General features: G+C 44.5%; 1 pseudogene; it reads right to left on the reverse strand.

The window, feature by feature from the left end:
* LOC122924957 overlaps positions 1 to 21670 on the reverse strand; it is a 291897-nt pseudogene that overhangs the window by 35066 nt on the left and 235161 nt on the right.

Consider the following 21670-nt stretch of genomic DNA (forward strand, 5'->3'; position numbering starts at 1 on the left):
ATTGCAAAATGTAAAATATAAAAGTCAGTAACCCTTTAATGACTAGGCCTAAAAAGGTCTTTGTGACTGGACAGTTTCTTTTTGTGATTTAGTGCAGATGTGATGGTTTAACAGTTCCAACTTTATTCCCCCAGTTCAGCCTATTATATTGCAAAAGTTGACCTGGAGTGGTTTAGGCTACTTTCACATCTGTGACAGGGTGACCTGGCTGCCAGTTTTGGCAGAAAAGGCCGGGAATCGGCCGGACAAATACCGCAGTGTGCAACGGTTTGTGTCCGGCCAATTCTCTGCACATCTGCCGGGCCCCACTATAGTTAATGGGGCCAGCGAGCATTCTGGTTGCATTGGGCAGTGCAGGATTCAGAGAACTCCATGCTTCTTTGCAGGAACAGCCTGCCGGAATTGCTGCAGTAGATGTGAAACTGCACTCATTAAGCGCTATGCAGCAAGTAAAGGAGAAGCCAGAAGCGGTAATAAATTTATTCTATCTACTCCTCTTGGTCTTCGGCTGTCAGTGACTGGCAAAGAGAGGGCCTGCTCCTGGCTAAATTGTAGGAGCAAAAACTTTAATCCTGCACTGTACATGCACAGTGCTCCAGATTAAAGCCCAGCACCAGCGTTTGGTCAAAAACTATATATCTTCTTATACAGAATTTATCTGATGTTTCCTGGAAGCCACCAACATCAATTTTGAATCTAAATGTACAACCTAAAATGAAAACTGTGAATCCCCCAGAGATAAATAGTTTGATTATATTGTGACCATATAGCTGTATAACTGTGTTGCTCTTGTGCAGTTGTATATTTTACATACTTTTCTTATACTTTTATTACTTCTCACACCCGGGGTCGAAATTGTATTGAGAAAATCTAATAAAATATGTTGTTAAAAATAAGAAATTGTATTACATGTATTAGATCTTCAACAAGCAGAGCATAAATGAGCGGGCGACCTACCGGCCAGAACTTATCTGAGACATACAAAATACCAATAATTCATCAACATGTCTTTGCACAAATTTAAGATCTCCTTTTATCTTTATAGGGGTTCTCCTGGTTTTTTTGGTTTTTTATTTTTATTAAACCCGTCTTTTCTTCTGTGTTATGGAAGACAGTTTAGTACGTACCTGCTCATTGAAAAGCAGACTCTGCTGCACTCCCACAGGCTGAAGATCCTGACTGGATATGTTCCTTTCCTGTTCACTTGCATTTAATATTATGCAGCAGAACAGGAATAGAAAGGAACACATCTGAGCAGGACATAAGAGGAAGAGATGTTTTAGTTAGCACTTGTCCACTCGTTGTGCCGCCAATGCTGCAGTCTCTGCTTCGCTCACACAGTCTCTGCAGCATTGGCGGCACAACGAGTGGACAAGTGCTAACTAAAACATCTTTCTTCCACAGGGCAGAAGAAAGGATTGATCTCCCAAAAAGCCTGGAGAGTCCATTTAAATACTGTTAAAACAATTCCATGGAGCGTCGCTACTTCTCCCCATGTCACTCAGGACTCTCCCACAGTGTGGGCGGAGGTGTAAATACGGTGATAAGACGCAAGGTTCATGGGGACAATTCGTCTTCACTGCTCTGGAAGTAAACAAAGCTCTTCTTCTCTTCCTTATATCCACAATGTGGATCTCAGTCACAGTTTACATCAGATAAATATTAATTTGGTCATCTGGGAGATCCAGAATAATTGCAACCAAAAATATAAATATTCTTATTGGCTGTTTAAGGTCCATCAATAACTTGATGATATGTTAAAATATGTGAAAATGGTTTCTCTCCTGTGTGACTTTTCTCATGGTTAACGAGACCTGATTTTTGTGTAAAACATTTCCCACATTTTGTACATGAATATGGTGTGTCTCCTGTGTGAATTCTCTCATGAGTAACAAGATGTGATTTATTTGTAAAACATTTCCCACATTCTGAGCATGAATATGGCTTCTCTCCTGTGTGACTTCTCTCATGTGTAATAAGATGTGATTTCTGTGTAAAACATTTCCCACATTCTGAGCATGAAAATGGCTTCTCTCCTGTGTGACTTCTCTCATGTGTAATAAGATGTGATTTTTGTGTAAAACATTTCCCACATTCTGAACACGAATATGGTTTGTCTCCTGTGTGAAATCTCTGATGTTTAACAAGATTTGATTTCTGTGTGAAACATTTCCCACATTCTGAACATGAATATGGTTTGTCTCCTGTGTGAAATCTATGATGTTTAACAAGGGCTGATTTTTGTGCAAAACATTTCCCACATTCTGAACATGAATATGGCTTCTCACCTGTGTGAAATCTCTGATGTTTAACTAGATCTGATTTTTGTGTAAAACATTTTCCACATTGTATACATGAATATGGTTTGTCTCCTGTGTGAAATCTCTGGTGTTTAACAAGATCTAATTTTTGAGTAAAACATTTCCTACATTCTGAACAAGAATATGGTTTCTCTCCTGTGTGAAATTTCCGATGTGTAACAAGATTTGATTTCTGTGTAAAACATTTCCCACATTCTGAACAAGAAAATGGCTTCTCTCCTGTGTGAGTTCTCTCATGGTTAACAAGATCAGATTTTTGTGTAAAACACTTTCCACATTCTGAACATGAATATGGTTTGTCTCCTGTGTGAAATCTCTGATGTTTAACAAGAGCTGATTTTTGTGTAAAACATTTCCCACATTCTGAACATGAATATGGTTTCTTTCCTGTGTGACTTCTCTCGTGTATAACAAGACTTGATTTCTGTGTAAAACATTTCTCACATTCTGAACATGAATATGGTTTCTCTCCTGTGTGAATTCTCTCATGGTTAACAAGATCTGATTTTTGTATAAAACTATTTCCACATTCTGAACATGAAAACAGCTTCTCTCCTGTGTGACGTCTCTCATGTTTAACAAGATCTGATTTCTGTGTAAAACATTTCCCACAGTCTGAACATGGATATGGTTTCTCTCCTGTGTGAATTCTCTCATGAATAATAAAATGTGATTTATATGTGAAGCACTTCCCACATTCTGAACAGGAGTATGGCTTCTCCTCTGTGTGAGTTTGTCTTTGTGTAGAAAGGTCCAAGCTTTTTGTGAACTGGTTACCGCACTTAAGTCTTTTACCCCCTTTCTGAGCCATACCTGTGATAACAACATGCGATTGTTCAGGAAAAGGTTCCTCATTATATGATAATTCTGTACTGTGAAGTCCTGGATGTACATTAAGGCTTTCTCCTGAAGAGCGTTGCATTATATCTTCATCTTTCACTTTATAATTTCGTAACAACATGAAGTTTTCCTCAGAATTCTTACTGGGAATTTCTGTTAATATAAAAATTGAAATTTGAGGTTTTTATTTTACCAAACTGTTAAGCAGAAAAACTTATAAAGTTCCTGTTAGGCTGGAAGTGGATCCAGGAGGAAGAAGCAGTAAAATCCAGTCATTCCAATCATTGTGGCAAAAAAAAAAAAAAATCCTCAAAATCTGCATTTGTTATTCCAATCTTATAAAGCTTTCTATAACATTTTCTGACGTCCTGATAGAGTCCTTCTAGTTTACACCTGATCACAACTTTTATTATATACAGTAAGTCAAGATTTGATAAAACTCTGAATTTGAACAGCCCATGTCTGGACACCAGCCTCGCACTTTGTCAACACATATATGACAGACAAGCATCCATCACCACGTTCCTCAACACAAACTGTAATGATTATAAATAGATCTTAGACCTGATGATGCTGATGTCCTCACTAGAAGAATCCATGTCATAATACCCACCTAAAGCTTAATTCACAAGCTCTTTTAAGTGTACCTCCTCGTCTGCTGCTGCTGAAATCTCACAATGCTCAGAACAAGCTTCAGACTCCCTCGCTCTTTAGTGAGAATGTGCCCGTCTTCCAGCAGGATGTTCAATGTAAAATTACAGCTTCTAATTGCATCTGCTGCTTTTCTTTACTACACAGCTATGGGGACTGCAGCCTGCACTGCGCATGTGTGAGATATCAGGAGCAACAGTGGGAAGAGACTGAGTACAGCTTGTGAATATAGGACTCATGAGCGATCTTACTTTCTCACTTTAATATTAGCAATCTGACATGGAATTTCAAAACAAGTACACCGGCCTCATCAGGTCTAAGAGATCTGTTTAATACTACAAGCAGTTTGTATTATGAAGTCTAGTGAGATCCTCTTTAACATTGTTATCAACAATTTAATCATGGCCACAGTCTACATTTAACAAGATGATATGTCATGACGTTCTGTAAAGCGCACGTCTCAGGCTGAATTCAAGGACACGACAATGCGGTCTGTATGACCTAGGGGCTGCACAGTCACCAGACCTCAGGTTTATAGACATCTGTAGGATGCAGTGGAATAGACATAATGAGGTCATCAATCAGAACCTGTAATAAAGGCTTCCAGCACCTTGTTGGGTCCATTACACTAAGAATTCAGGATGTTCTAAGGGGAACGAGGGTCCTATCAAGAATTAAGATGGTGGAGCTAATGAAGTGTCCTGTGAGTGCAGGTGGCCATCACTGAGACGTCTGTGTCTGTACAATAATCACATGTGACATCGAAGCTTCCTGATAATTAGAGTTGAGTGAATGAAGCTTTGGATCAGAGATCCAAAGTCGATTCGTTAGAACACTTCAGTTTTAATGCTGTCTCTGTAACGCATTAAAATGTGTTGCCTCCGTATAGGCAAAATTCATCTCACCCGGAGTGGTGTGAGACTTCGTGAATGAATTCGGTAATCTACAAATTTGATTAATAAAATTGCTCAAAATGGCATCCATCATTTTACATTTCACAGTACAGTAGTGAGCACAGCAGAGCAGGGGTGATAATACAGAGGATCACAAGACCCTGGGAGAGTCCCTGCCCTGGGAGGGGGGGGGCTCCCATAATGCCTTGAAGTCAGCCTCAGCCAATCAGAAATAACGATATGGAGTTATCAGCGAGTTCAGGGTCTGATGGGGAATCATTTAGACATTTACTTAGATGGATTGATTCTATTAATTTAGGTTTTAGCTGGTGACAGTTAAAGGGTCATATAGGGTTCTGTGTGTTGCTTTCCTATAGTGTGCAAGCAGGACTACCACTGATGGATTGCAGGGTAGTCGTAACCATGGAAACGAGCAGTGTATAATGTGATGGAAAAATGAATCCAGCCAGCGAAGGAAGCAATATGGATAATAACAATACATTAGTAAGTGGCTTGTATTACTTTCTCTACATGCTATTTGCTGAAGTGAGAGGACCACTTTAATGATTCTAATTGAGAAAGCCAGTCAGAAGATTAGCAAAACGTCTTCAAGAGATAATAGTCCAGTAAAGTCTAATTGCACTGACTTATGACTACAAATATGATGGAACAGATCTTTCAAGCTCTGCGCCAACCTGATGCACATCAGGAAACGGATACAAACCGCCTGAACAACCAGGTTCACTCGTACCTGGGCTGTGCCCTTTCCCTGTCAAATACCCTGTTCCAAAACCCCATGGACATCTGGGTCAGCAGACTGTAACAGGGCTGGAACTGGACTAGTTTGCTATTAGTGTACTGCCTTGTGCAGCCTCCAGTGTACGGTCAGAGAGTGTGCAGCACTGCAGATGGTGTCTTCATACCGGAGCAGAAAAAGAATCTTTGAAAAAAAAAAAAAAATCGAGCATGGATTGGTGAGGATATCCACACACATCCCTGGCTAATGCCAATTATGCAGATTCACATCTCCTGTCCGTCAGGTTCCATACTGTACTGAGGCTAATACTGCCATTACTACTACCCCTACACAGCCTCATAACTCCTGTTTTGTCCATCAGGTTCCACTGCGGCTGCTCCTGAAAAAGGGAGATTCTTGGACCGCTTGTTCAGAACAAGTCACTGCGCCTTCTGCTACTACTGTGTGAGCAGGGGTAGGTATCTTCCCCCAATAAGGGATCATTTTTGGAATGTTTTTTAATTCAATACATAACAAACCAAACAGTGCAGTGTGTCATTAAACAGGGTATTTGTTAACAATGACAACCATTCCTTTATCCACAGCCATATATCTCAGTCACTTTGACATTACTAATGCTGCCTCTGCTTAAAAGAGCTTTCAAAAAAGTATCTCCTAAGGTATCTCCTAAGGCATCTCCTAAGGTATCTCCCAGTTCCACTTATTGGAAGTGGCTCCCCTGAGTCAAGATGTGACTTTCTAACAAGTCTTGGAATTTGACAAGGCAATATAGCCAGTCCAAATATCCATTTGTAGACAGCAATTTCAGGGTGCTTGCTCTTAGCACGATACCTTGAACGTGGCTTAGGTAGGTGCTGAATCTTCTTAAAGTGACCAGTTCTGTATGGAGATTTACTGGTATTGGCAATATGCAATGGGAAATAAACATGCAAACAGGTATCTATCTCCCAAGGGAGAGAACCATCTCGCTAGCGCCACCTTTTGGAAGTGGCTCCCTACGAGTCAAAATCCTACTGTACAACAAGCCTTGGTATTTGACAAGGGAACATAGCCAGGTCAGATATCCATCTGTAGACAGCTGGTTTGGGAGCTTGCCCTTCATCAATACGGAGTAAGATTCTGGCTGGCTGCGATGCCTTAAATGCAGCGTAGGGAGGTCGCTGAATCTCCATAAAATGACCAGGCCTGTATGGAGACTTATTGGCAATGCTTAATGGGAAACGAATATGCAAAGAGGTTTCTCCCATGGAAGATACCTATGGATGGATATCAGGCTTGCTATATCTCCCCATAAAATTACAAGGTTTGTTGTAAAATCAGATTTTGACTCCTTGAGAGACACTTCCAAAAACACTAAGCTCAAATATTATATGAGCATGCCCATAAACGGTACTAGACAGTAGTAGTAGACAGTGGTGGTAGACAGTCAATGTGCTACAGTACCGCGAGCATAGACCGCTATCTCTATAGTTCACTATTCATGTCCATAGACGGTAGTAGACAATCATTTATAGGTACGATGCTGATCCAGATCATAATCTTACATTATTCCACTTAATTAGAGTCCTCCTCCTCTTTTAGTTCTCAAACTGTGTCCACAATCTCTAACAGTCGGTTAATGCTGTGTCCGACCGCGCATTCACCTCATCAATCCCGATATATAAGCCGCCATTTAGCTGTATGCAACAGATCGATAAAATGAGATTTCAGCGCCAGCGTTTGTACTTTACCTCTCTATGTTGTGCTTGTTCGCGTTCGGTCTTGTGTCGTCTCAGGAGTAGTTCGTCCTCTTTTTGTCTGCCAGGACCTACGCAGCGTCCCACGTGATCCCGCCGTCTCCTCGTGGCGTCCCACGTGACGGAGGCAGGTAGCAGAGCTATGGGGCCCGCGGCACAGGGGGGCCCGGAGCGCATGGAAGGCCCCGCCCCCTGCAACTGCGCTCACTGCAGGCTCAGCTTGAAGGCCCCCCTCCCTGAACTCTCATGGACTCTGCGCGCTCCCTAGGACCCAGCCTGGCTGCGCGCTCCCTCTGCTCGTGTACCTGCACAGCACATTGGGCCAATCAGCATTAGGAGTGTGCAAAGATGCTGATGGCCCAGCTGATTGGCGCACCCAGCGTGGAAGAAGTTGAAAGTGACTTGTGCTGCCCGCCCGCCTCGCCAGTGTCACCAGCCAAACCGTCATCCCGCAGCCAGTCCGGACCTGTGGCACTGCCAGCCCGCCCACACAGTAAGACTGCCCCAGCCCCCGGTCACTATCTTTTCAACCCCAACCCAGATCATTAAACAAAAAATTCCTTCACTAATAACAGTCTCTCTTACTGGCACTGGCGTAATTAGAAATGACTGGGCCCCACAGGAAACTTTTGAACGGGTCCCACGGCAAAATTTTGAATGGGCCCCCCAGTTGTCCAGCACCTCTGACCGGCAGAGACCCTTGACTTCTTCCCTAATACAGTCCAATTATCGTCCAATAGACAGTGTCAAAATATCATACTACAGTATACATATATTTCCTTCACTTGTCTATTGGACGATAATTGGACTGTATTAGGGAAGAAGTCAAGGGTCTCTGCCGATCAGAGGTGCTGGACAACTGGGAGGGCCCATTCAAAAATTAGCTGTGGGGCCCGTTCAAAAGTTTCCTGTGGGGCCCAGTCATTTCTAATTACGCCAGTCTCCCTAACGTTTTTGGTAGGTCATGTATACATTTCTTTATTTGCAAATGGGGGGTGTGACAGGGGAGGAGCCAGGGCAGAAGGTGGGATGGGCCAGGCTAGGTGGCGGGGTTAGGCGGCCCAATTCAGATTCTTGCTATGGGGCCCAATGATTTCTATGTACACCCCTGAGCAGAGCGTATCCTCTGGGTCCTAACTTTTCGCCGCTCTGCTGCAATAATAAACACAATCGGTGTGCCGAACATCTTAATCTCCGGATTCCCACAAGTGACCCCTGTGTTGGGGCCACATGAGTGGAGTATAGGTTCCTCACTGTCCCAAACGTGTTTCGGGGCTACAACATGCCCCTTCCTCAGTGGTTAGACAGTAAACGAACCGGCATTCCTTTTACAGGGTAAATACCCAGTATCGCAATCTTCGCTGGGATAGTCAGCAGTCCTCAGGATATGGATCCTAGGTCCCGATTCTGGCCCATGTTCACGGCTATAGCTCCATCTTTCCCACTATATTATTTACATCATTTGCTCTCTTTGTTGGGCGTGATCAGTACACATTACTGCATTATACAATGTGTATAAAAGTCATATAAGGTTCACATAAAATCCAGATAAGACTATATTCACATAAAATGCAGTTCTTGACATGATTCCTATATCACCGATCATACAAAATATCACATATAAACCATATCTGTCCGAAAAAAGCATATGCGTTATCTGTGCGTTTTTCATGCGTTTGTTCATATAGCGATACATTTGCGTTTCTACTTTCCCCTTTATCAGAATTCGTGATCTAACATACATTTAATAGGTTCTAATTAGTCTTAAAAGCAACAATGTCGACGAAATATAATGGCACGTGATCTCGAGGATGTCTGCATGGAGAGATGAGGCGAAGTGCCGCACCGGGGAGATCGGGGGGCTGATAAGCAGCCAAACACCCGATGTCCCTTCTCCTGTGGACCACAACCCCCATCTATAGAAACCCAAATATTTCCATTTCAGCGTTCAAACCTCTTGGTATCGGGGTGTCAAATAAAAAAAATCTTTTTAGACTCCAATCTTGACATGTGCGCGATATGGCTTCTTCCTCTCCAGGGTTTTTTACCCTTTTGAGTGCCACAAATATAAGACTGGAGGGTCACAACCAAGATTCTCAATGCACAATGTAATCCATATCCCTTCTTTATATTCGCCACATCTTCGGGTGCTCTCTTCCTCAGCGGTCTTGTTGTTCTCCGCACATACTGTATAGAGCAAGGACACTGTAGCGGTAAATCACATGTTTGATGTCTAGACTAAATGTATTGTGTGTGGACTGCACTTTCATTGTTTTCTTTGGGAAGGAGCTCAGTTTGCAGTTAGAGCGTCGCCCGCACCTGTAAAAGCCTTCAAGTGTTCACCAATTCTGTTCGATTACGGGCGTCTTATTTCTTACAGACGGGGCTCCTTTCAGTCCCAAATTGGGAACCTTGGTATATGAAATTTGTGGTATTTTAGTCGCTTGAGATCCTATGACTTTATCATTTACTAGCTGGTCCCAGTGTTTATTCATGGTCTTCTCTATGGTTCTGTATTGGGGGTGGTATGGCAGAATCATTCTAATGGTCTCATCCTGTTCTTTCTCCTGTTTAGCAATGAAATATTCAGTCCTGGTCACGGCTTTATCTCCATTTAATGCTCCCAAATATATTGTGGATAATCTTCTTCTAAGAATTGTTCTTTCTCGCACTGTTAGTTTTCAGTACAGTCCCTTTAACCCCCTGGAATGGCTGGTGGGGATGTTTGTGAGCCCCCTGGGTAGGTGGCAGCTAGAGAACCGGATGAAACTGTTCCTCATCACCGGCTTAAGGTGGGTACTGCGAATGAGTCTTTGTCCATCTGCCCTAATATTTAAGTCTAGAAATTGTAGATCTGTCTTGCTAATGGTCGATGTAAACTTTAGATTCCTATTAACATCCTGCAAGAAACAGTCCAGCGATTCCGCCGTGTCCGTCCGAATAAACACTATATCGTCCATATAACGACGCCACGGAACCAGATCCGTCCCCAGCCTCGGTTGGATCATATCCGCCTCCTATTGCGCCATATATAAATTTGCATAGCTGGGGGCGAATCTGGTCCCCATGGCCGTCCTTTCTGCTGTACGTAAAACTCTCTGTGAAACACAAACTAACTGTGGGCGCGTTCACACCTCACTCCTTAAAGCAGAAAGGAGAATTGCTGTTTTCTATTGGGCTGTTTGTCGGAAATTGTTTCTGAAGGGCTTCTAGGCCTAATGAGCGATCTATGATCGTATGGAGAGAACTTCCATCCAACGTGCCCAGAATCCATTCTTCATTCCACTCCATTTCTTCCAGAATTCTAACTATATCTGTAGTATCCCTGATATATGACGGTGAGCTCCTCACGGCCGGCTGTAGCGAGACAAAATACAGGATATCGAACTGATACCCGAGACAGTGGGTCTTCCCGGCGGTGTATTCAAAGCCTTATGTGTTTTAGGATTACAATAAAACACCGGTATTCTTTTCTCCCCCTCATCTCTCCATGCAGACATCTTCGAGATCACGTATCATTATATTTCGTCGACATTGTTGCTTTTAGGACTAATTAGAACCTATTAAATGTATGTTAGATCACGAATCCTGATAATTGTATGATCGGTGATATAGGAATAATGTCAAGAACTGCATTTTATGTGAATATAGTCTTATATGGATTTTATGTGAACCTTATATGACTTTTATATACACTACGTGCAGAATTATTAGGCAAATGAGTATTTTGACCACATCATCCTCTTTATGCATGTTGTCTTACTCCAAGCTGTATAGGCTCGAAAGCCTACTACCAATTAAGCATATTAGGTGATGTGCATCTCTGTAATGAGAAGGGGTGTGGTCTAATGACATCAACACCCTATATCAGGTGTGCATAATTATTAGGCAACTTCCTTTCCTTTGGCAAAATGGGTCAAAAGAAGGACTTGACAGGCTCAGAAAAGTCTAAAATAGTGAGATATCTTGCAGAGGGATGCAGCACTCTTAAAATTGCAAAGCTTCTGAAGCGTGATCATCGAACAATCAAGCGTTTCATTCAAAATAGTCAACAGGGTCGCAAGAAGCGTGTGGAAAAACCAAGGCGCAAAATAACTGCCCATGAACTGAGAAAAGTCAAGCGTGCAGCTGCCAAGATGCCACTTGCCACCAGTTTGGCCATATTTCAGAGCTGCAACATCACTGGAGTGCCCAAAAGCACAAGGTGTGCAATACTCAGAGACATGGCCAAGGTAAGAAAAGCTGAAAGACGACCACCACTGAACAAGACACACAAGCTGAAACGTCAAGACTGGGCCAAGAAATATCTCAAGACTGATTTTTCTAAGGTTTTATGGACTGATGAAATGAGAGTGAGTCTTGATGGGCCAGATGGCTGGATTGGTAAAGGGCAGAGAGCTCCAGTCCGACTCAGACGCCAGCAAGGTGGAGGTGGAGTACTGGTTTGGACTGGTATCATCAAAGATGAGCTTGTGGGGCCTTTTCGGGTTGAGGATGGAGTCAAGCTCAACTCCCAGTCCTACTGCCAGTTTCTGGAAGACACCTTCTTCAAGTGGTACAGGAAGAAGTCTGCATCCTTCAAGAAAAACATGATTTTCATGCAGGACAATGCTCTATCACACGCGTCCAAGTACTCCACAACGTGGCTGGCAAGAAAGGGTATAAAAGAAGAAAATCTAATGACATGGCCTCCTTGTTCACCTGATCTGAACCCCATTGAGAACCTGTGGTCCATCATCAAATGTGAGATTTACAAGGAGGGAAAACAGTACACCTCTCTGAACAGTGTCTGGGAGGCTGTGGTTGCTGCTGCACGCAATGTTGATGGTGAACAGATCAAAACACTGACAGAATCCATGGATGGCAGGCTTTTGAGTGTCCTTGCAAAGAAAGGTGGCTATATTGGTCACTGATTTGTTTTGTTTTTGAATGTCAGAAATGTATATTTGTGAATGTTGAGATGTTATATTGGTTTCACTGGTAAAAATAAATAATTGAAATGGGTATATATTTGTTTTTGTTAAGTTGCCTAATAATTATGCACAGTAATAGTCACCTGCACACACAGATATCCCCCTAAAATAGCTAAAACTAAAAACAAACTAAAAACTACTTCCAAAAATATTCAGCTTTGATATTAATGAATTTTTTGGGTTCATTGAGAACATGGTTGTTGTTCAATAATAAAATTAATCCTCAAAAATACAACTTGCCTAATAATTCTGCACTCCCTGTACATTGTATAATGCAGTAATGTGTACTGATCACACCCAACAAAGAGAGCAAATGATGTAAATAATATAGTGGGAAAGATGGAGCTATAGCCGTGAACATGGGCCAGAATCGGGACCTAGGATCCATATCCTGAGGACTGCTGACTATCCCAGCGAACATTGCGATACTCAGTATTTACCCTATAAAAGGAATGCCGGTTCGTTTACTGTCTAACCACTGAGGAAGGGGCATGTTGTAGCCCCGAAACGCAGTTGGAAAAGGACAGTAAGGAACCTATACTCCACTCATGTGGCCCCAACACAGGGGTAGCTTGTGGGAATCCGGAGATTAAGAAGTCCGGCACACCGATTGTGTTTATTATTGCAGCGGAGCGGCGAAAAGTTAGGACCTAGAGGATACGCTCTGCTACCTGCCTCCGTCACGTGGGACGCCACGAGGAGACGGCGGGATCACGTGGGACGCCGCGTAGGTCCTGGCAGGCAAAAAGAGGAAGAACTACTCCTGAGAAGACCGAACGCAAACAAGCACAACATAGAGAGGTAAAGTACAAACACTGGCGCTGAAATCTCATTTGATCGATTTGTTGCATACAGCTAAATGACGGCTTATACACTCGCCTAAAGAATTATTAGGAACACCATACTAATACGGTGTTGGACCCCCTTTTGCCTTCAGAACTGCCTTAATTCTACGTGGCATTGATTCAACAAGGTGCTGATAGCATTCTTTAGAAATGTTGGCCCATATTGATAGCATAGCATCTTGCCGTTGATGGAGATTTGAGGGATGCACATCCAGGGCACGAAGCTCCCGTTCCACCACATCCCAAAGATGCTCTATTGGGTTGAGATCTGGTGACTGTGGGGCCATTTTAGTACAGTGAACTCATTGTCATGTTCAAGAAACCAATTTGAAATGATTCGAGCTTTGTGATATGGTGCAGTATCCTGCTGGAAGTAGCCATCAGAGGATGGGTACATGGTGGTCATGAAGGGATGGACATGGTCAGAAACAATGCTCAGGTAGCCCGTGGCATTTAAACGATGGCCAATTGGCACTAAGGGGCCTAAAGTGTGCCCAGAAAACATCCCCCACACCATTACACCACCACCACCACCAGCCTGCACAGTGGTAACAAGGCATGATGGATACATGTTCTCATTCTGTTTACGCCAAATTCGGACTCTACCATTTGAATGTCTCAACAGAAATCGAGACTCATCAGACCAGTCAACATTTTTCCAGTCTTCAACAGTCAAATTTTGGTGAGCTCGTGCAAATTGTAGCCTCTTTTTCCTATTTGTAGTGGAGATGAGTGGTACCCGGTGGGGTCTTCTGCTGTTGTAGCCCACCTTTCTTTCCCATTCTGACATTCAGTTTGGAGTTCAGGAGATTGTCTTGACCAGGACCACAACCCTACATGCATCGGAGCGACTGCCATGTGATTGGTTGACTAGATAATCGCATTAATGAGAAATAGAACAGGTGTTCCTAATAATTCTTTAGGTGAGTGTATATCGGGATTGATGAGGTGAATGCGCGGTCGGACACAGCATTAACCGACTGTGAGAGATTGTGGACACAGTTTGAGAACTAAAAGAGGAGGAGGACTCTAATTAAGTGGAATAATGTAAGATTATGATCTGGATCAGCATCGTACCTATAAATGATTGTCTACTACCGTCTATGGACATGAATATTGAACTACAGAGATAGGAATATAGCGGTCTATGCTCGCGGTACTGTAGCACATTGACTGTCTACCACCACTGTCTAGTACCGTGTATGGGCATGCTTCACTGCCCTGATAATGTGGACTTGGATAAGTCCAAGAGAGGCGGTATATTAGTGATGGGGACCAGTCAGCGGAAGCCACCTTGACGCCTGGTGGATGGGCTCGACACAAGTTTGATCAAAATGTGCACTAAGAGCTTCCATTGATCCAAATAGTAGGTATAGTACTACTTGAATTTGGAATGTTCCCCATTTCTCAGCTTTACTGCTTATATGTGTGTGCAGCCATTATTTTATTTATTTATTATGTTTGCCTTATGGATGTGCACCCATGACTATGATTATGAATAAGAACATGCCAGTCTAAATTTTCTTGTAACATGCTCATATAATATTTGAGCTTAGTGTTTTTAGTATATTCGAGCTTGGTTTTATTATATTTATATTGGAGTATATGCAATAAGAGATTTCAGGGGTCCATATGGCCTTGACATTGCGTGCCCCCCGCACTTTTATATATTAATGTTTTGGATTGTGCCGCTCTCCACAGCAGCACAGCCTGGAAGCAGTACACTGACCGGCAGCCTATTAAGCCGTGCCTCTGACCTAATGACAGGTCTGGGCGCCATCATATCGGATCAGTACCAGGCAGTCACATAGCAGACTGTAGACGGCCTGAAAGATGGAAGGAACAACTACTTCTTATCAAGGCAGAAGGTGAAACCAGTCAGATGTTTCCTCACGTGATGTGAATATCCTGTGAGCAGAATAACTAGCGGGATCTGTCCCCTGTGTATCCGCTGTAGTGATTTTATAACTTAGGATGTAGAACCACATCCAAATGATCTCAACATGATGCTTAACCCTTTCTTGCACAATGAGGTACATGTATCCACCATGATAGCACAGACACAAAATCTGTGCCCTCATAATCCTCAGTGGGTGTGTGGATGTGACTGACCGTCATGTCCTGGAGGAACAGCCGGGATCAGAGAAGAATCTGATCAGAGATCACCGTCAGCTGGATAAGGGGAACACTCCATGATGTGATGGGGACATCTCCAATCAGAGACCAGCAGCCGGAGATCAGATTCTCCTCCTGCCCTGAAGGCACCAAGGACAGAACCTGAGGTCACTTTACCCATTCATGATTCCATACCTGTGGTGATATCTCCTGGAATATCCTCCTCCACCTCACTCTTACACGGGGGATCGCCCATCATCCTCTCTTCTTCATCCTCCACTTTAATATCAGTCAGATCTTCCCCCCAATTTGTCATCTGTAACAATTCAGGACAATACAGCAGACAGGTGGGAAATCTGACAGATCCACAGTAGAGACCCCCGCAATCTATGACCCCTCTATGACTGCAGGACCCCCCTATATAGATGTGTACAGGGCTCAGCTCCATCTACCTGAGGGTTCTCTGGGACCTTCTCCTCTGGACAGTCCTGGGAATACAGAGGACGGGGACATCTCTCTGGTGGATTTCTCCTCCTGGATCCATCTGTGGAGACACAAGCACAGTGACTGAATACATGGCCTCCTGTAGATCTGTCTATAGATCAGGCAAAACAACTACTCCCAGTCTCCTCTCCACCAGGCTCAGAGGTGTTGGAGAAAGCTCTACATCTATATCCCCCTCCAGGTCTCCTTTCTTAGGGAGAACTATTCCTTTCTCCTGAGGAGCTGTTTTGGTGAATGGGGAAAAGTATCTGATGAGGGTGCTGGACAGGAACAGGGACCTCTGAGATCACTGAAACCCCCATCCTCCTCTGTGAGAGGATTCATTAGAAGGACAGTTACGCCCTTCTCGGGTTGATCCTGATGACGGATCCAGTGTTATTGATGTACTTTATTAAATGTACACATTTGGTGGATACGACATACAGTCCTGATCAAAAGTTTAAGACCACTTGAAAAATGGCAAAAAATCATATTTAGCATGGCTGGATCTTAACAAGGTTCCAAATAGGGCTTCACCATGCAGCAAGAAGAAATGAGAGTGAGACAAAACATTTTTTGAGAATTCAATTTAATGAAAACAACGAATAAACTGAAACAGGCGGTTTTTCAGCTGATCCATAGTTTAGGACCACATGCATTTAAAAGGCCAAATCTGTGCAAAGATGTGGATTCATTGTCATTCTCTGTCAGGTAGTCACACGTTGTGATGGCAAAGGCAAAAAAACTCTCCCTTTTTGAACGTGGTCGGGTTGTTGAGCTGCATAAGCAGGGTCTCTCACAGCGCGCCATCGCTGCTGAGGTGGGACGCAGTAAGACAGTCATTTGGAATTTCTTAAATGATCCTGAGGGTTATGGAACAAAAAAGTCAAGTGGAAGACCCCAAAAAATTTCATCAGTACTGAGCCGGAGGATCCAATTGGCTGTCCGTCAAGACACTGGACGATCCTCGACCCAAATTAAGGCCCTTACTGGTGCTGACTGCAGCCCCATAACCATCAGACGGCATCTGAGACTGAAGAGCTTCAAAAACAAAAAACGTCTTCAAAGACCTCGTCTCCTTGAACTCCACAGAACTGCTCATTTGGACTTTGCAAGAGAGCACCAAGCATGGGACATTCAAAGGCGGAAGGAAGTTTTATTCTCTGATTTAACCTTGATGGTCCTGATGGTTTGCAACGTTACTGGCATGACCAGCAGATCCCACCTGAGATGTTGTCTACGCGCCACAGTGGAGGGGGCGCCATAATGGTCTGGGGTGCTTTTCCCTTCAGTGGAACAATGGAGCTTCAGGAAGTGCAGGGGTGTCAAACGGCCGCTGTCTATGTCCAGATGTTGCAGAGAGCATTCCTTATGACTGAGGGCCCTCGTCTGTGTGGTAACGACTGGGTTTTTCAACAGGACAACACTATAGTACACAATGCCCGCAGGACAAGGGACTTCTTCCAGGAGAATAACATCACTCTTCTGGCCCATCCTGCGTGTTCCCCTGATCTAAAACCAATTGAGAACCTTTGTGGATGGATGGCAAGGGAAGTTTACAAAAATGGACAACAGTTCCAGACAGTAGATGGCCTTCGTGCGGCCGTCTTCACCACTTGGAGAAATGTTCCTACTCACCTCATGGAAACGCTTGCATCAAGCATGCCGAAACGGCGGAGCTACTCATTACTGAGGTCATGTTTCGAAGTTGGATTTTTGTTTTGGGGGAGGGGGGGGGGGGGTTAGTTTTTTGGGAGCTGTGGTCCTAAACTTTTGATCAGCTGAAAAACAGCCAGTCTCAGTTTATTCGTTGTTTTCATTAAATTGAATGCTCAAAAAATGTTCTGTCTCCCTCCCATTTCTTCTTGTTGCATGTTGAAGCTCTACTTAGAACCTTGTTCAGATCCAGCCATGATAAATAGGATTTTTTGCCATTTTTCAAGTGGTCTTAAACTTTTGATCAGGACTGTATGTGCAGTTGAAAACGAAGAGAAGCTCAGGTTGGGCCTTTTCACGGACTCCATGCGGCCTCCGCACTGTAGATGTTCTGTGAAGTGTTATATTGTAAGTGTAACAAACATATCATTGGAAACTGGTCAGACACTGCCACGTTCCTGCACTGGAGGGGATGAAGCAGTGCCAGGCCGGAACTGACTAATGTGATGTGCAGATTCTATTTGGATCTGTTTTTATCTTGGATGTTCGTCCGTTACCTGAGGATTTCTAGGAAACTGGATTCAGAACCAGAAGAGAAGAAAACACCCGGAGTAACACTGCTGGAGATGTGCTGCAGAATGAGGAGCTGTGAACGTGCAGCAACGAAGCAGAGAGGAATATACTGAGAAAACCAGTGCTGCAGAACAAGGGCCACATGACGTGTGATACAGTGTAAGAGGCTGGTGCTCCTCCATTACATGTCACTGCACACACGTGTATACACTGCACATGACGGCTCTTACCCTGTGATATAAGAGGCTGGTGCTCCTCCATTACATGTCACTGCACACACGTGTATACACTGCACATGACAGGTCTTACCTTGTGATATAAGAGGCTGGTGCTCCTCCATTACATGTCACTGCACACACGTGTATACACTGCACATGACAGGTCTTACCTTGTGATATAAGAGGCTGGTGCTCCTCCATTACATGTCACTGCACACACGTGTATACACTGCACATGACAGGCTCTTACCTTGTGATATAAGAGGCTGGTGCTCCTCCATTACATGTCACTGCACACACGTGTATACACTGCACATGACGGTTCTTACCCTGTGATATAAGAGGCTGGTGCTCCTCCATTACATGTCACTGCACACACGTGTATACACTGCACATGACAGGTCTTACCTTGTGATATAAGAGGCTGGTGCTCCTCCATTACATGTCACTGCACACACGTGTATACACTGCACATGACGGCTCTTACCTTGTGATATAAGAGGCTGGCGCTCCTCCATTACATGTCACTGCACACACGTGTATACACTGCACATGACGGCTCTTACCCTGTGATATAAGAGGCTGGTGCTCCTCCATTACATGTCACTGCACACACGTGTATACACTGCACATGACGGGTCTTACCTTGTGATATAAGAGGCTGGTGCTCCTCCATTACATGTCACTGCACATGACGGCTCTTACCTTGTGATATAAGAGGCTGGTGCTCCTCCATTACATGTCACTGCACACACGTGTATACACTGCACATGACGGCTCTTACCTTGTGATATAAGAGGCTGGAGCTCCTCCATTACATGTCACTGCACACACGTGTATACACTGCACATGACGGCTCTTACCCTGTGATATAAGAGGCTGGTGCTCCTCCATTACATGTCACTGCACACACGTGTATACACTGCACATGACAGGTCTTACCTTGTGATATAAGAGGCTGGTGCTCCTCCATTACATGTCACTGCACACACGTGTATACACTGCACATGACGGCTCTTACCTTGTGATATAAGAGGCTGGCGCTCCTCCATTACATGTCACTGCACACACGTGTATACACTGCACATGATGGCTCTTACCCTGTGATATAAGAGGCTGGTGTTCCTCCATTACATGTCACTGCACACACGTGTATACACTGCACATGACGGGTCTTACCTTGTGATATAAGAGGCAGGTGCTCCTCCATTACATGTCACTGCACATGACGGCTCTTACCTTGTGATATAAGAGGCTGGTGCTCCTCCATTACATGTCACTGCACACACGTGTATACACTGCACATGACGGCTCTTACCTTGTGATATAAGAGGCTGGAGCTCCTCCATTACATGTCACTGCACACACGTGTATACACTGCACATGACGGCTCTTACCCTGTGATATAAGAGGCTGGTGCTCCTCCATTACATGTCACTGCACACACGTGTACACACTGCACATGACGGCTCTTACCTTGTGATATAAGAGGCTGGTGCTCCTCCATTACATGTCACTGCACACACGTGTATACACTGCACATGACGGGTCTTACCTTGTGATATAAGAGGCTGGTGCTCCTCCATTACATGTCACTGCACACACGTGTATACACTGCACATGACGGGTCTTACCCTTGTGATATAAGAGGCTGGTGCTCCTCCATTACATGTCACTGCACACACGTGTATACACTGCACATGACGGGTCTTACCTTGTGATATAAGAGGCTGGTGCTCCTCCATTACATGTCACTGCACACACGTGTATACACTGCACATGACGGCTCTTACCCTGTGATATAAGAGGCTGGTGCTCCTCCATTACATGTCACTGCACACACGTGTATACACTGCACATGACGGCTCTTACCCTGTGATATAAGAGGCTGGTGCTCCTCCATTACATGTCACTGCACACACGTGTATACACTGCACATGACGGCTCTTACCCTGTGATATAAGAGGCTGGTGCTCCTCCATTACATGTCACTGCACACACGTGTATACACTGCACATGACGGCTCTTACCCTGTGAATATAAGAGGCTGGTGCTCCTCCATTACATGTCACTGCACACACGTGTATACACTGCACATGACGGCTCTTACCTTGTGATATAAGAGGCTGGTGCTCCTCCATTACATGTCACTGCACACACGTGTATACACTGCACATGACGGCTCTTACCCTGTGATATAAGAGGCTGGTGCTCCTCCATTACATGTCACTGCACACACGTGTATACACTGCACATGACGGCTCTTACCTTGTGATATAAGAGGCTGGTGCTCCTCCATTACATGTCACTGCACACACGTGTATACACTGCACATGACGGCTCTTACCCTGTGATATAAGAGGCTGGTGCTCCTCCATTACATGTCACTGCACACACGTGTACACACTGCACATGACGGCTTTTACCTTGTGATATAAGAGGCTGGTGGTCCTCCATACATGTCACTGCACACACGTGTATACACTGCACATGACGGGTCTTACCTTGTGATATAAGAGGCTGGTGCTCCTCCATTACATGTCACTGCACACACGTGTATACACTGCACATGACGGCTCTTACCCTGTGATATAAGAGGCTGGTGCTCCTCCATTACATGTCACTGCACACACGTGTATACACTGCACATGACGGCTCTTACCTGTGATATAAGAGGCTGGTGCTCCTCCATTACATGTCACTGCACACACGTGTATACACTGCACATGACGGCCCTTACCCTGTGATATAAGAGGCTGGTGCTCCTCCATTACATGTCACTGCACACACGTGTATACACTGCACATGACGGCTCTTACCTTGTGATATAAGAGGCTGGTGCTCCTCCATCATGGCCTCCTTGTACAGATCCTTGTGTCCTTCTATATACTCCCACTCCTCCATGGAGAAATAGACAGTGATGTCCTGACACCTTATAGGAACCTGACAACACAATGACACCGTCATCACCCAGACCCCTCCAGTGCTGTTACTGGAGAATTTCCCAGCATTCCCAGCAGTGTCACCTCTCCAGTCAGCAGCTCCATCATCTTGTGGGTGAGTTTTAGGATCTTCTGCTCATGTATCAGGGGGTGAGGGGGAGGCTCTGTGATGGGGGGAGGGGTCCTGCTCCGCCCTCCTGACTCCTGGAGATGGATGACGGGAGTCACACAGTCCCCCGATGTCTTCTTCACTATTGTGTACTCCTGTGGATGGAGAGAGACACTTAGGGAATAAACCCTTCAGGGGCCATGTGCTCTCCTCCGGCCTTCTCCTCCTGGTACAACGTGCCTACTTACCTCCTCATGGCTCCTACAACATGACTATTGGTCACTGGTCACATGATACATCACTCACCACATTGAGAACCCGATCAGACCCCAATCACTTGGAAGGTCTGGAGGCCGTTCTCCAGGACCCTGGACTCTTCCTATCACTTCCTATGATGGATTCTCCTTCCCGATGTCTGACTTGTTACAGAATACAATAAAGAGGAGAGAAATCTAGAAAAGTTTACCTCTCCGCTCAGCAGGGAGATGATCTCCAAGGTGAGGTCTAATATTCTTCTGCTGATCTCCTTCCTGTCCATCCTTGGTGGTCGATCAGGAG

Source organism: Bufo gargarizans, chromosome 1, assembly GCF_014858855.1.
Source record: "Bufo gargarizans isolate SCDJY-AF-19 chromosome 1, ASM1485885v1, whole genome shotgun sequence".
Lineage (NCBI taxonomy): Eukaryota > Metazoa > Chordata > Amphibia > Anura > Bufonidae > Bufo > Bufo gargarizans.